Source organism: Patagioenas fasciata, chromosome 1 (assembly GCF_037038585.1).
Source record: "Patagioenas fasciata isolate bPatFas1 chromosome 1, bPatFas1.hap1, whole genome shotgun sequence".
Classification (NCBI taxonomy): Eukaryota; Metazoa; Chordata; class Aves; order Columbiformes; family Columbidae; genus Patagioenas; species Patagioenas fasciata.
The window spans coordinates 127,496,405-127,510,010 of record NC_092520.1 but is presented as its reverse complement, the minus strand read 5'-3'; the positions used below and the strand labels follow the sequence as shown (position 1 = coordinate 127,510,010).

The window sequence follows — 13,606 nt, the reverse complement described above, 5'->3', positions numbered from 1 at the left end:
ATGATCAACAGCATTGAAACTGGTAAACACTGAAGGTTGTGTTGCTTTCACCAAAATCACAGCACAGATGATCCAACAGCAGAAAACCTGAAATCCAGTAATGGGACAACAGCAGCAAGGCTACAGCACACTGTGTGTGCCATTTCTCTCACTGTAGCCCCAACAAGAAGCCAAGCTTTAACAGCAACTACCCAAAAGGAGCAAGGAGAAGACAATGTGCAGCAATGTCACACAAGATTTACAATGGGTAATCAACCAAGGTGAAAGCTCTATACCTGCGACTCCTGAAACATATAAAAAACCCATCCAAACCCCAATGTGAACAAACACCAGTGAAACAAAATCCAGAAGATTAAGAAAAGGTTCAATGACAATTGGTCTTTGTGTGCAAGTTACTCTGCCCAGAATACATGGAGACATCAGTTTTGGAGCTTTTGAGTCCCAGGTGTGTGTTGGCAGTGTCATGTTTTTAGAAAATGAAATAAAAATCACTTCCAGTTCTCTACAGTCTCAGTCTTGCACTTTTTTTTTTTTTTTACAGGAGTTCCTACAACTGTAGTATTACCCTGAAAATATTCCAGCTCTGAACTCTGTGGACATGACAAAGTCAAGTTTTACAGAAGAACAGAGGAAACCAACCAGTCTCAGCTAGTGAACTGAGTGGAAAAAGTAAAGATACAGCAAGAAAAGGGAAAATCAAGGGGAATATCGAGTAAATTAGCTTGACAAGCTGAATTTAGCTGTGGAATAGAGTCACAGCTCTAAAGCTTGAGAAAGTACTTCAGGAGCAGTCCTGGGTGGGCTGTGAACTAGTTGCCCAGTTCTAATGATATTTTCCATTTCTAAGTTCAACACTTCTACAACAAGAGAAACATCCACCATCCATGAATTGCCCATACAAGGCAAGTGGGGAGTTCACAATTTCTACTGAGCTTGAATCCACACCTAAAAACATTCTCTAGGTTCATCCACCCGTAATATCTATGTTTTTTTCTCTCTTCAGCTGTTGCCACAATTGTGCCACTGGGAGGTTCTTTAATTCAGTTCTCTACTACTTTTATCCATGTTTCCCAGAATGCTAACAGCTGCAATATGAGATTATTTATGATTGCTAAATACCATCTTCCAATGTATCTCTCAGGCCAGCAAAGCAGCAGCCCAGCAAATCTCACTGAACCAGAGCTGCCTGTAAGAATCCCAAAGTGTCCAGCCATCCATTTCCATTTCCTGGCTTCACTGGCTTTTCACTGCCCTTTTTCAGATTTCCTTCTGGATTTTTTTTTTTTTTTGCAACAATTAGAGAAAGAAAAATGTTATTGGCTGCTGTTGTTCCATCCCTGAACAGTCATAGCAGCAGCCCTCTCTTCTAGGACTATTTTGGTGGTGTACAGAGGAAAGAATAGAAGTTCTGTCCTGATCTTGTCCACAGACACAGACATGGTGCCCCCTGACCCAGCAGCCATTGCAAGAGTCTGCAGTGATTTGGTTGGATGCCCTTGCACAGCCTTCTGGTCTGGTCTCAACAGCTGGCATTCTGTCCATTTCTCCATTTTTCTCACCCACTTTAGGTCTTGTTTTTTCAGAAAGGTGTATACTTTAGCATGAACACATTTCTCGTGTTGCAAGTGCATATTGGATCTCTGTCAGTGTGAGAACAAGTTAACTGCTTTTCAGCAAAGTTGTTAGGCATTTATGTCTAAATAAAGATTTCAATATAGTGACAAAATTCAATTTCAGATTTTCCATTAAATTCTATTTTATATAGATTAATTTTTAAGAGGCCTGATGCTTTATGTAGCCAGAAAAACACATAGACTCTCCTCTTTGTGAAAGTCCTTTAAAATTTATCCTCTGCTTTCCATGGCCAAGGTAGTTAAGACAGTAACCATGTAATCTGTGTACCTCCCTTGCTGGTCGAGGCAGTGTAGTCCCATTTTACAGACAGTGAACTTGCCCTTGGCCATGCATACCTTATACCAGTCTCTTCTCCATTTATTGCAAAACTCTAATGACTGGTTGAAGCGATGACAAAGTACTTATCTTCACCAATTTGGTACGGTATTAAAGGCAATGTTGCTTGATTTATAGTTTCAAAATTTGTCAGATGAAGGGAAGAGCTTGCCATGTGATGACTGTCACCACCAAGCATAGGTAGCCTGAGCTATATTTCTCATGTCTCTGTTGAAACATCACCCAGACATGCATGCTCAATGGGACCAAGCTTTTTTTTTGTGTTGTTTTTACCATTGACCCACAACAAGACAGTGGTGAAAGAGTTTCCAGCAGAAGCTGTGAAGGCTGTGGATTGCACAGGTGGGAAATCTTGACCATTGCGTGCTGCTCCAGTTCAGTCCTGCTGCTGGCCAGTGGAAATCTCCAGGGCACAACTCCTGGCTCCTTACTAGCACATAGAAACAAAAAGTGCACCCCTGGAAATGCAATACTTGTGCCGACACTACTCTTCAGTTTGGTTTTACTCCCCTTGTCTGTGTGTGGATAAACACAGCCCTGTGCCAGCAGCCTGGTCTAGGTGCACAGAGAAAAAGAGACAGTTGTTCAAACAATATGATGTGGAGGGCTGGGGAAAAGGCGTGTTGAAAATGTAAAGGACATTTACATTACAGGAAGGTGTGAGAGCTGCAGGAAGAGCCAAATTAAAAAAAAAAAAAAAAAAAAAAGAAAGGAAAAAAAAGAAAGTAAGTACTTCGAGCAGCCAAATTAAACAAGACGCAATAGGGGCCAACTTTGCCTCCCAAGCATTTCACGAGCCCACACCCCAGAGTTCAGGGGGTGCTGGGGGGGGAGAACCATGTATCCCTCCAGGTCCTATTTAACTTGGCCATGTGTAAAGAACTTTAACTGTTTTGCGACTTTCCTGTTTCTATAGTATTCACATCTTCGAACTTTTTGTTTTATTTCTGGGTGCTTTTTGTTGGGTGAGTTTTAATTCCTTCTGAAGACAAATAATTTCTTTCTATTTAGAAAAATAATCAGCGGAGGCAAAGTGTAAAGTCATTTTGGTCATAGTATCTTGGAGGAAAATGGATACAGTATTTTGGAAAGAATTTTAAATAAAAACACAAAGCCTGATGGGATTTAAATGTAGAAAACCAAAAACTCAGTCTCGCCTCCTCTTTTTCCTCCCCTTATTCATGAGGTCATCATTTCTCATCTCGCAGACTGTGGCATCTTGCCGGGATGCTGAGGCAGTCACCAGAATAAGTGTTCTTGCTCCTTTCAGCACAAAGTAGGATCAAACAGGCCAAAGGAAAATAATCAGGGTGGTTTCTTGATGCTACAAAGAGAGAAACTTTGTAGAACCAGCAAGAAAAAGACATCCAGAAAATGCAGGCAACCTTTTTTGTCTCCTCAAAAATTTGGTGCTTAAGCACTTGGGAAAAAGGAGACCAGATGAAAATGCGTGATATAGTGAATGTGCACTGAAATTCAGCATTGTTGCTTGTAAACAGTTTGCTTGTGAAGGAAGGGGGAGTGTGTGTGTGTGTACAAAAGCTGAGAATCAGGAGAGGGTCCCCGTGTGCACAACATGTGGCAGGACCTCAGGTCAACAAGTTTAACTCTAATCCTGTTTGCTAGCACTTTGCTACAGCCGGCTGACCCTCTGAAGAGGGAGGGCTGACACCCTTGACATCTCAGCCCTACTCCTGCTTCTGTGGCAAATGACTTTTCTCACAGCAACTCATATTACTTCTGCTCAGACCTTGGGAGGTGAACCTGTGTTCAGCCCTGGCCTGGTGTGAGCAGCACCTAAGCTTTCTATCCCACGTATTATAGTTCTCAGCCCACCTGGAGAGGATGTGATCAGTCTCTGACATTGCATTGACCAAGTTTAGCTACAAATAATTCCCCTTTTTTAATAAATTGTGACCCACTTGAGGGCAAATTGAGCAGGGATTTCTCTGCAGAAAGACCTTGTAAACTCAAAGGACCTCTTGGCTGTGTCTATGGCTCCTACTTGTTCTGCTACAGCTTCTGCAACAACATTCACAAAAAGTGAATGCTCTAACTCTTACCATAGTCAGGCTGTAGCACAATTATTTTCAGCGTACATTTCTGAGTTATTTTGTTGCTACTTACGGCCAATGTGGACTTGAGTTGAAGATCCAGTTTAAAAATGCATCCTTGTGACTATTACCCAAATGCAAGGAAGCAGGGAAACTTTATACAAAGAAAGAGAGATTTCTTTGTTGAATTTTGCCTCTGGATCTGAATTGTCTCCAATGAAAACTGATGGTATTAAGGGTGTGGAGTCAGTTGTTCTAGATAGGATAGTCCTCTGAAACAGGGGAAAGTCTTAGACATGTGCTTAGAAGCAAGCAAATTCCTAATATTCTGTCCACACTAACATGGATGTCTATATGTCAAAGCCTCCGGCCAAAGTGTTCAGCTCAGTTAAAAGCATATCTGCTGCCTGTGGGCATGAGTCAGCTACCAATGAGAAGCACAGCTCCTGCCTGTAAACCTGCAAAACTGAAAAAAACACCATTCAGCGATTTACCGCCATGCTGACTGTCTTGCTCTGGACAAGATGAGCTCGAGCTCTCCCTGACAAGGCTTCCAGCCTACACGTGATGTTAATCACATAATTCCATGTAATGGCAGGGGATTCTCTTCTTAATTTTCCTTTCCAGTCTGAAAGTTTCCACTAGCCATGTTCTTCTTAGCTACTTAAGAGCAAACAGGTGTTTGTTTCTGTGCAATGCCATACAGCACTTTGGTTTGAATCTCTCCCATACACCTCCTGGACTACACGCTGGGATTTTTCCCCAGGTTTGCAGTTGTCTCCAGTATTTCTGAAAGCCAAATAATCTCTTTTTTATTCTTTTCTCATTGTCTGCTGTTACTTTTGTCCTGGATCAGATGGAGCTTTTCAGTCCTCTAGTGATAGTTTTTTTCTTACACCACTTGAAGGAATGTAGGGATGAGCGCAGAGTGCCTGGCTCTGACACTGACAGATCTCACACTGCTCCCAGAGAGCTGCCCAAATGTTACAAAGATGAACCATATGGGCAGCCCCAGCACTTGAGGCCATTAATAGGAATTTTTAAGCAACCGTGATTGATGGGGCAGCTCTTACAAGTCTGAGATCAATGAAAATGCAACTTGATCTTTTGAACCCAACTCCTCAATTTTTTGTTCCTTTTTCTGCAGAGAATCCCATAAACCCGTTTCTGTGCAGACAAAAGCTGTCTGGGACACTTCATGTGGATTTGTCATGCATTTTCCTTTTGCTCCCCCCTCTGCCCCATTTGCAGTTTCACATGCAGTTTGGTTTTGAGTCTGTCTTTGTGATTTGCAGTTACTTCAGTATCGGCTTTTTCTGTACTTGTGATTGAACATTGTGTTGAGGGTATTTTTTAAGACTCATTATTTTGCATTTGTTTTCAGCTTAATTAATTTACCTCTCATTAAAACCTGAACACCAGGGAGAAAAAAAAGTGGTAAGAAAAAAGAAAAGCAAAAGTCCTTGAAGATGAAGAGAAGGCTGAATGACCTTCAGGAGAAAGCAAAGAGCTCAAGAAAAGAGCAAGAGATAGGACTGTGTCTAATAAGTCTTGAATTATCTGATGTTGATATTTTCCTCTCATGATCTGCTGACACATCCAAAACAGCTTCATCTTCCAACATTCTCTATCAGGCTCTTGACCAACAAAGAAGTCACTCCCAGTAACTTTGGACTGAGCCAGTCCTCAGCCAAGATGTCAGTAGTCTTCCAGCAGCTGGATGCTCCTGGAAATGAAAGTCTCTAAGAGGCTGGTGGGCCACTTACAGCTGGAGGAGAATGAGCCTAGAAAGGCAGAGGGAAGGGGTAGCTTCTTTGAAAGCCAGTCAGAGAACTAGAGGAGTCTGGGAAGAAAGGGCAGGGAGTGAGAATCACGAGGAAAGCTGTAGCTAGCTAAGGCCACAGCTTGGGGACACACAGGAGAGTCCAGGGTACAGGAGGGAAGGGGTCAAAAGCAATGCAGGTGACATGGGTGAGCTGGAGGGAGCACAGAGAAATGTGAGGCATAGCAAGGTGAGAGGGCAGAGTGGTCCAGAGTGAGAATGTGAACAGCAAAAGGCTGCAGAGGTGAGATGGGGAGCACGACAGTGAGGAAAATTGTGAGAAAGGCAAGGGAGGAGCCTTGGGAAAGTTAGAAGGGATGTGGTGGAAGAGGGGGAAATGTGGAGAGACAAACAGCAACTCTTTCCTCTACAGTGAGGAGAAGAGCAGGAAGTGGAGCTTATGTTTTACATAGGATTGACAGCTGTATTTTGAACTTGAAACAACCACATATATGTCAAGAGTTGGGGAAATGTCCCTTTGGGCACTAAAATGAAGAATTAGATGAAAGCAATGAAAGGCATGTCTATAGTTACACAATGCCTACATCAATGTCAGTGCAAAAGGGATTTGGAGAAGGGACTGCAGGGGTGCTATGACTCATGGGTTAGTAGTGCCTGGGGTGGGTTATCTTCCCTTCCCTTGGCTAGCTGTGGGCTCAAACAACCCAGTGCATGGCTCAAGGTAGATAAGTTTTGGCAGAGTTTTGGGACAGGTTGCACATACTGGACTTCCAGGAAGAAGGAGAATCTGTTCCCAGAAATCCCAGTTTGAATGCATTTTCTAGAGTCCACCAAGCCTTAATGTGGTAATGCTCTACTAAAAGTGGGGGAGTCTTTTTTGCTACCCCTTCCTGCTTGACTGCTCAGCATAGGGTTGGGCACACTTACCAGTTGATTATAACGCATGCTAATGAACAGGAGCATTGGTGGTGGAGGATGCAATGCAGTCCCTTGGAGTTACGCAGCACTTCCAAAACACTGTGAATCACCATTCTTGCCTTTCTTTGTGGCTGTCAGTGCAAAGTTCATCTAACGAAGAAGCAGAGAGGTGGAATGAACCAGTTAAGAATGGTGTGAGTCTAGGAATTGGCATTATTCCGTCTTAGTTGCAGACTTAGCCCACCTTGACTCATGCTTCTTCCCTGCTCCTGGCCACAGACCTCAAGTGCCCCAAAGTGTTCAAACACTTTGATATCCTCTAGCAGTGGGTACAGATCCAGTTGCAGCTGTATGCAACCTGGAGACATTCATCTTCCAAGCCCTTCAGTGGTGTCACACAGATCGTTCACAACATAGGTGACTTCCTGGAACTGACCAGGGTCTTCTGGAACACCCATATCCCTGATTTGCAGTTCATAGTGACAATGTGGTATCCCTAGAGATGCACTTACACCAGACAGGTTCTTCCGTTAAAAGCCTTAACATTTGCAAAATGCAGTGCTCCATCAAAAAAGTATTACACTCATTTAGCTGATGGTAATGACTCAGGCATGCCTTAAGCTCCAGAGTGTGCCAGTAACAATGCTACTAACCTGAGTGGTTTGGACTTTACAGTCTTTTCTTTGTAACTAATACATGTGGTTAACATTTTCTTTAAAAATGGTAAGTGGAGCAGTGAGACGGGTGGGCAGTGTTAAAAATTGGAGCTGTGTCCTCAAAGAGCAGATGTATGCTGACAAAAGACAGGGACAGCTTCCCACACCCACACAGGACTCTGGTCACAGAGTTTGGCTTCACACCCAACTTAGAGTGACAGTGTTGAGAAGTGAATGGCGAGCTCAGTCGCCATGACTTTCTCAGATACTGCCTGCAATTTCTGAGGCTGCCAAAAGCCACAAGAAAGCAGCCAGATAGCATCACTGCATGTTGGCAAAGCTCATCTCTTATGAGTATCTACTGACTAAAAGTCCTTTCATTGCCATCCCCTGGCTTTTCTAGGTCAACTGCAGCACAGCACTGGGTTTTAGAAGGAGACCCAAATGAACCATCCATTGACCTGACTCACCTCCCCTTACAGAGAGTGTGGCTCAGCTACGCGCTACTTGAACCAGAGGCGTGTTTACTTCCTCAAAAGAGCAGCTTGTTCTTATACAGTCTCTGCAACTGGTCACATTTAGTTTTTCCCCACCATGAGCATTAGGGAAAGTCTAAATGGTTGCAGGGAAGTTCCTTTCAGGCCTTGCTCTTTCTAAGCCAGCCTTCCTCCTTTCCTTTCCTTTCCTTTCCTTTCCTTTCCTTTCCTTTCCTTTCCTTTCCTTTCCTTTCCTTTCCTTTCCTTTCCTTTCCTTTCCTTTCCTTTCCTTTCCTTTCCTTTCCTTTCCTTTCCTTTCCTTTCCTTTCCTTTCCTTTCCTTTCCTTTCCTTTCCTTTCCTTTCCTTTCCTTTCCTTTCCTTTCCTTTCCTTTCCTTTCCTTTCCTTTCCTTTCCTTTCCTTTCCTTTCCTTTCCTTCCCCTTCCCCTTCCCCTTCCCCTTCCCCTGTTCTGTTTTTAAAACTTGTTTTAAAATGACACTGACTCTCCTACTTACAGTCACTAATCTGGAGCTCAGTCAGCCTTGTTGATCCCTGCTGCAAGTGACAACACTTCTCACTGTCTTTTATATATCAGCTTAACAGCCTGATAACAACTGAGCAGGCCTGGATATCCCTGGCATTCTGTGCGGATACTGTGCAAGGCTTGTAATATGGTACTAGCTATATTTTGCTGTCTCTTGCTCTTGAACTGTTACCTTCTTATTCCTTGAAAAGGAGTCATGAATTTCATATGGTCCAAATTAAGTGAAGGGCTGAACACTTGTGGTGTTGTAGGTTGCCTAAAGGATTTTAGGCAGAATCTCAATATTTCATTGTATGTCTGCAAAGTCCAGAGATTTTTTTATCAGGAAGCAAAACACAAATTTTGCAAACTACAGAAATGTTTCATCAGCTGAGCATCTGAACTCTACTTCCATGCACATTTAATACCTTTTTAGTGCACTATAGTTAATGTAGCTGTAAAGCAATGTTGTTACAGAAACTTACAGTCTCTCAGGGATATTTCTCCATTTTTATGCATTGGTTCAATACTATAATTGCTCTTCATGCAGTGGAGCATCTTCAACCAGGTGTTTCTTTAAAAAATTCTGTAAGCATCTATGGGCCATTTCCATTACCTTGGGTTGCATAAGATATTATGTGTATACAAATATTCACTTTGAGCTCTGCCTGGCAGAGTAATCTGTACTGTCAGCAGTTCTTTTCCAAGCCATTATAGCTTCTCTCCAAACCCTGTTCCTACTCTCAGCATCCCCACATCTGCAACACTGGCTCTGCACTCCTGGTCCACCACCTGCTCTTCATCACCAAAGCAATGCTTGAGCCTTTTCCAGAGCATTTTTGTTGATTTGAATTGCTGAAGAATAAGCAAATACCGCTCCTGATGTGCAAACTCTTACTGCCTTCAACAACAGTTTCTCAGAGCTGCTGCTAAGCTTATTCTCCATTTGACAAGGATGTAGGCGAGAGTCAAAAAGCTGAAACAACAAAAGTCTTGGCTTCTCTGTTCTCCATTATCCTAAAAACCAGACCTACATACTGTTTTGGGAAGTTGTACTGTTGTACTGTTGGGGAGTTGTACTCTTGCACCCCAGAATTTGCTGTTAGAAAAAAAGAAATGACCCTTCTCTAGGTCTTAATTCTTTTACTCTTGAGTCCTCAGCATTCCCAAAGGGTGTTCAAAATGCCTTTAGCACTTGGACTGTCCTTTTTAAATTTTAGAAAAGGCTGAAGAGTTTGCCAGTGGTTTTGCTTTTCCAGCATGAGTCAAACATGCCTGCCAGATTTCTCAAGAGGGGATGTAAGATTTTCCAATTTCCAAATAGGCCAATGAAGCATAAACATATCGAAACATAAAATGAATGTGTTTTATGAAAGGATTCTCTGTTGTCAAGGAAGAAGAGCTGGCAAACACCTGAGGGCAGTGGGAACTTTTTTTCCTCTGTGACCTGAGACTCTTGGGAAATTACCCTTACCAGCTTGAAGGTGCAGGAATGTGGTGGTGTGAAACTTCCCCTCCATATGTTGTGGGCAACTTAATGGAAAAACCTGTAAGCATTGCAGAATGTTGTGAATTGTTAGTAGTATTACTATGTCTTTAGATAGAGGCATGTACTGTGCATTTTATTCCCTGTAACTCTCTTTTCATAACAGTTAACTACTGTCTAACAAGGAAAGAAAAGTCAGAGGTTTCATGCTTGCAGGAAGTATATAGTGTCAATGGATTTGCATAGTATTTAGAAGAGTTAGAGTTACATTGCAGTGACGCAGTTCTACAGCACTTGCTAATTCCCTCTTCTCCCCAAATACTTCCTCCTGGCTCCTGCTCTTGTTTGTTTGAACATACCCAGCCTGTTATTCCTCTCTCTACATGCTTAGCAGTTACAGGACAATTGCCGTTTAAGGTATTAACACTGCATTTAATATTCTGCAGCAGATCTCAGACTGACAGGCCCTCTAGATGGGATCCACTGCTTCATCCACAAGCACCAGATATAGTCCCCCTGAGTTCCTGAGTGGCAATCCCAGACATTTGTCTCTTGCTGTGTCTTTCCATCTTCCTTTCTATGTCAAAATGTTACTCTCCATTCATAACATCTCTTCCATCAACTGCAGTAAACCAGGTCTTAAAATCCCATTTAATTGCCTAGCAAAGCAGAGCATGAAGCATTCCCAGGAGAGCTTGTGTGATGGTGATCTCCATGTCAGAGGCAGGATTTATATATGACAAATTTCTATCCAGAGTTCAGGTTTCACATAGATATCGCCTCATTCTTACACACACATGGCAGCTTGTTACTCAGCAAAGTGCCTGACCAGAAGGAACAGAGCTGTTATACCATCTTCAACTCTGATTTTGGTGAAGGGGCAAATCCCCCATGAACCATCTAACAGCATTGCAAGAGTGACCCTGGAATACTCCTTGGAAATGCCCTTTCTTCTTTCTACTTTGAGAGCTGGTTTCAATTGCCCTCCTTTCGTGGCAAATGGGGGTAGAGGTGGTGACATCAGGTCCTTCTTGTCAGCTCCCTTTTCACAAGGAAGCATGCATTCAATTAGAGGATTTTAATTAAAATAGTTTTCTGCAGCATCCTGTTTCCAGGCCCTGCTGTAAATTTAACTTGACGTTCTCTCATTTAACAGGTGGGTGAGATTATTCTGAGAACTGCCAGATGGAAGAAAGCAGACACAGGGCTGGCTGTTGAGATGGAAGAATGAAGAGAGGAAGAGAGAAAGCAAAAGTAAGGAATGGGACAGATATCTGCTGCATATCTGTCAATATTTACTATGTAACATGCTATCCCTTTCTGTGATGGTTCTTTGTTGCCATATGCGTGCGACTTCTTAGATTTCTTTTGAAGGATAAAAGTGTTAACTCCAGGATCAACACAGTTGCATTTGATTTCCTTTCCCTTTGGAACAGAGCAGTTTAGGAATAACCAATGAATGGTAATCAATGCAAAATTCGAAGTACCCCCAGTCTACCCCCCAAAAAAAACCAAAACAAAACAAACCCATCCTTTAACCTGGAAGCTGGGAAGCACAATAACAGCTGTGAGGCTGCAGTGGTAGCCATGGGAGCAGGCAGTTCACTAGCTGTCCCTTCTGCTGCTGCAGCTGTGTCAGCACCAGCTTCCAGATGAAATGGGTTAAAGGACATGGGAGAGAAGAGATTGTTTCCAAGAGGTTGAAACTCAGTGACTAGCAGGAGGAAGGATGAGGAATGTGAAAAGCTGCCAACTGGGAGTCTGTGGGGTGGAAAGGCTGGAGACAAGGGGTGACTAGGAAAGGAAGTGAAAGGGACCAAATGAAGAGAGTAAAAAGGTGAAGGACAATCCGGGAAGGAGGAACCTTAGGGAACAAGGAAGGAAGGAAGGAAGGAAGGAAGGAAGGAAGGAAGGAAGGAAGGAAGGAAGGAAGGAAGGAAGGAAGGAAGGAAGGAAGGAAGGAAGGAAGGAAGGAAGGACTGCTGGGAGTTGCTAACCACAGGGTGAAGACTGAGAAAGCCACAGAGTTAATAAGGAAAGGAGTGGGGAGGAAAAGGAACAAAGAATCTTATGCTCTCTCTTTTTCCTTCAAAAGCAACAAAACATAAGGGAATTGAAGACCAAACTTAAGGCTAATGTGGAAGGTTGCCTACACAGATCTCCTTTCACTGTACTATGTAGTAGTCTTACCCATCTATCACATGGCATGTGCTGTTAGAGGTGAGAACTCCAGAGCAATTCAGGGTAGAGGATGTCTGAGACAGTACAAAGCTATGGTGCAAGCAAAGAGGATGTGATAAATCCTCAGACAGAAGCACTGTGCACTGCTGTCATAACTCACAGCAGTAGTGGAACTAGTCTCACTCTTGCATTGTTTGCTTGAATCAGCTGCTTTCAAAGGAGACTTTTGCAGCAGAAGGCTTAGCAGATAAGGTGCTACTGGGGAAAATTCCTTGTAAGCCCTGTCTTCCTTCTTTACTTTTGGTAGAGGTTGGTTTAGGCTCCAACTTCAGAGGTCTGGAGCTTTCAAAGCCATTGATTACCTCTTTAGATTTACTGTTCTAACCCCAGGTACCCATTGAGTGATTCCACAGTAAGCATGATTTAGTTGTAGATTGATAAACTTGATATTGTCTAGGTAAGCACTGAGAGTCCTTATGGTTTCCCCACAAAGAATGGGTTTTCAGAGAGAGTTGTGGTCAGTCCAGAACGGACACAAGAACATTTCATGGAGATGTAACCCCACTGAAAAGCCTACCTCTAAGATAGAATAGCAAAATAAAATACATAAGCATATTACACCTACATTTGTGATTAGACTTTGCAGTGTTGTGGGCAAGCACAACTTTGCTTCCATTTAAGAAACAGAAATATTTTTATACACACGAAACCCAAAACATATGATGTCAATTGTCCAAATGGGAAAAATCCTATATAAAACAACCTCCCATTACCAAAAAAAAAAAAAAAATTACTCAGTGGAAGATTCTTCATCAGCAAGTACAGCCTAGACATTTGTACAAGCTGAAGCTTACATTGGAAAGTCATCACACTAAATCAAATGCTTTGGCCAGCAAACATACTTTTATCAGTCACATTGTAATCACTTTCTAAAAAGAGACTTTAATTTTTTCCAACAGGATCTGCTCTCCATATTATTGCATCAATGGTCTTTAATTGCATCAGTATCCTTTAATGCTTTACCAGTCATGTCTCCTATGACTCTTTCTATAATTTTCCCTGGGATTGATGCCAGGCTAACATGCCTGTGTTTTCTTGAGCAATCCTATTTATCCTCATGAACACAGGAACAACAACTAGCATTTTTTCCAGTCATCTGGAACTGCCTCAGTGTTCCAGGACATGTGAATTATCAACAGGAATGGCTCAGAATGTTCTTCGGCAAGCCCCTTTTAAGCTCTGTGGTAAAATGCACCTGGTCTGTGGACCTTAAAATGTGCAATTTTAGTAATTGTTCAGAATTTTTTCAAGTTACTCTTGAAAGTATTTTCAGAGATTGACAGGGAAGAAGGACCCACCAGGCTATATGCTGAAACCTCCTGTTTGTCACTGACTTGGGATACAGATATTTCCCAGGTACTCTTACATTAAGTTCCATGACCCAAGCCAAGGGCAAGGCACAGCCGAACCCTCACAAGTCCTGTTCCCATATCCCTGCAGAAGCAAGAAAGTGATTAACGAACAGAACTGACAGCTCTGCAAATGAAGTGCACTCTGC

At 42.6% G+C, this 13,606-nt stretch overlaps 1 long non-coding RNA gene across 1 annotated transcript in view; it reads right to left on the bottom strand.

Moving 5' to 3' along the window:
• Positions 1-6,755: 6,755 nt before the first annotated feature.
• LOC139827034 (uncharacterized) overlaps positions 6,756-13,606 on the bottom strand; it is a 35,897-nt gene continuing 29,046 nt past the window's right edge. Inside the window, exon 4 of the long non-coding RNA XR_011737214.1 lies at positions 6,756-6,876. This is a non-coding gene — a long non-coding RNA (uncharacterized lncRNA). The remainder of the gene's footprint in view (positions 6,877-13,606) is intronic.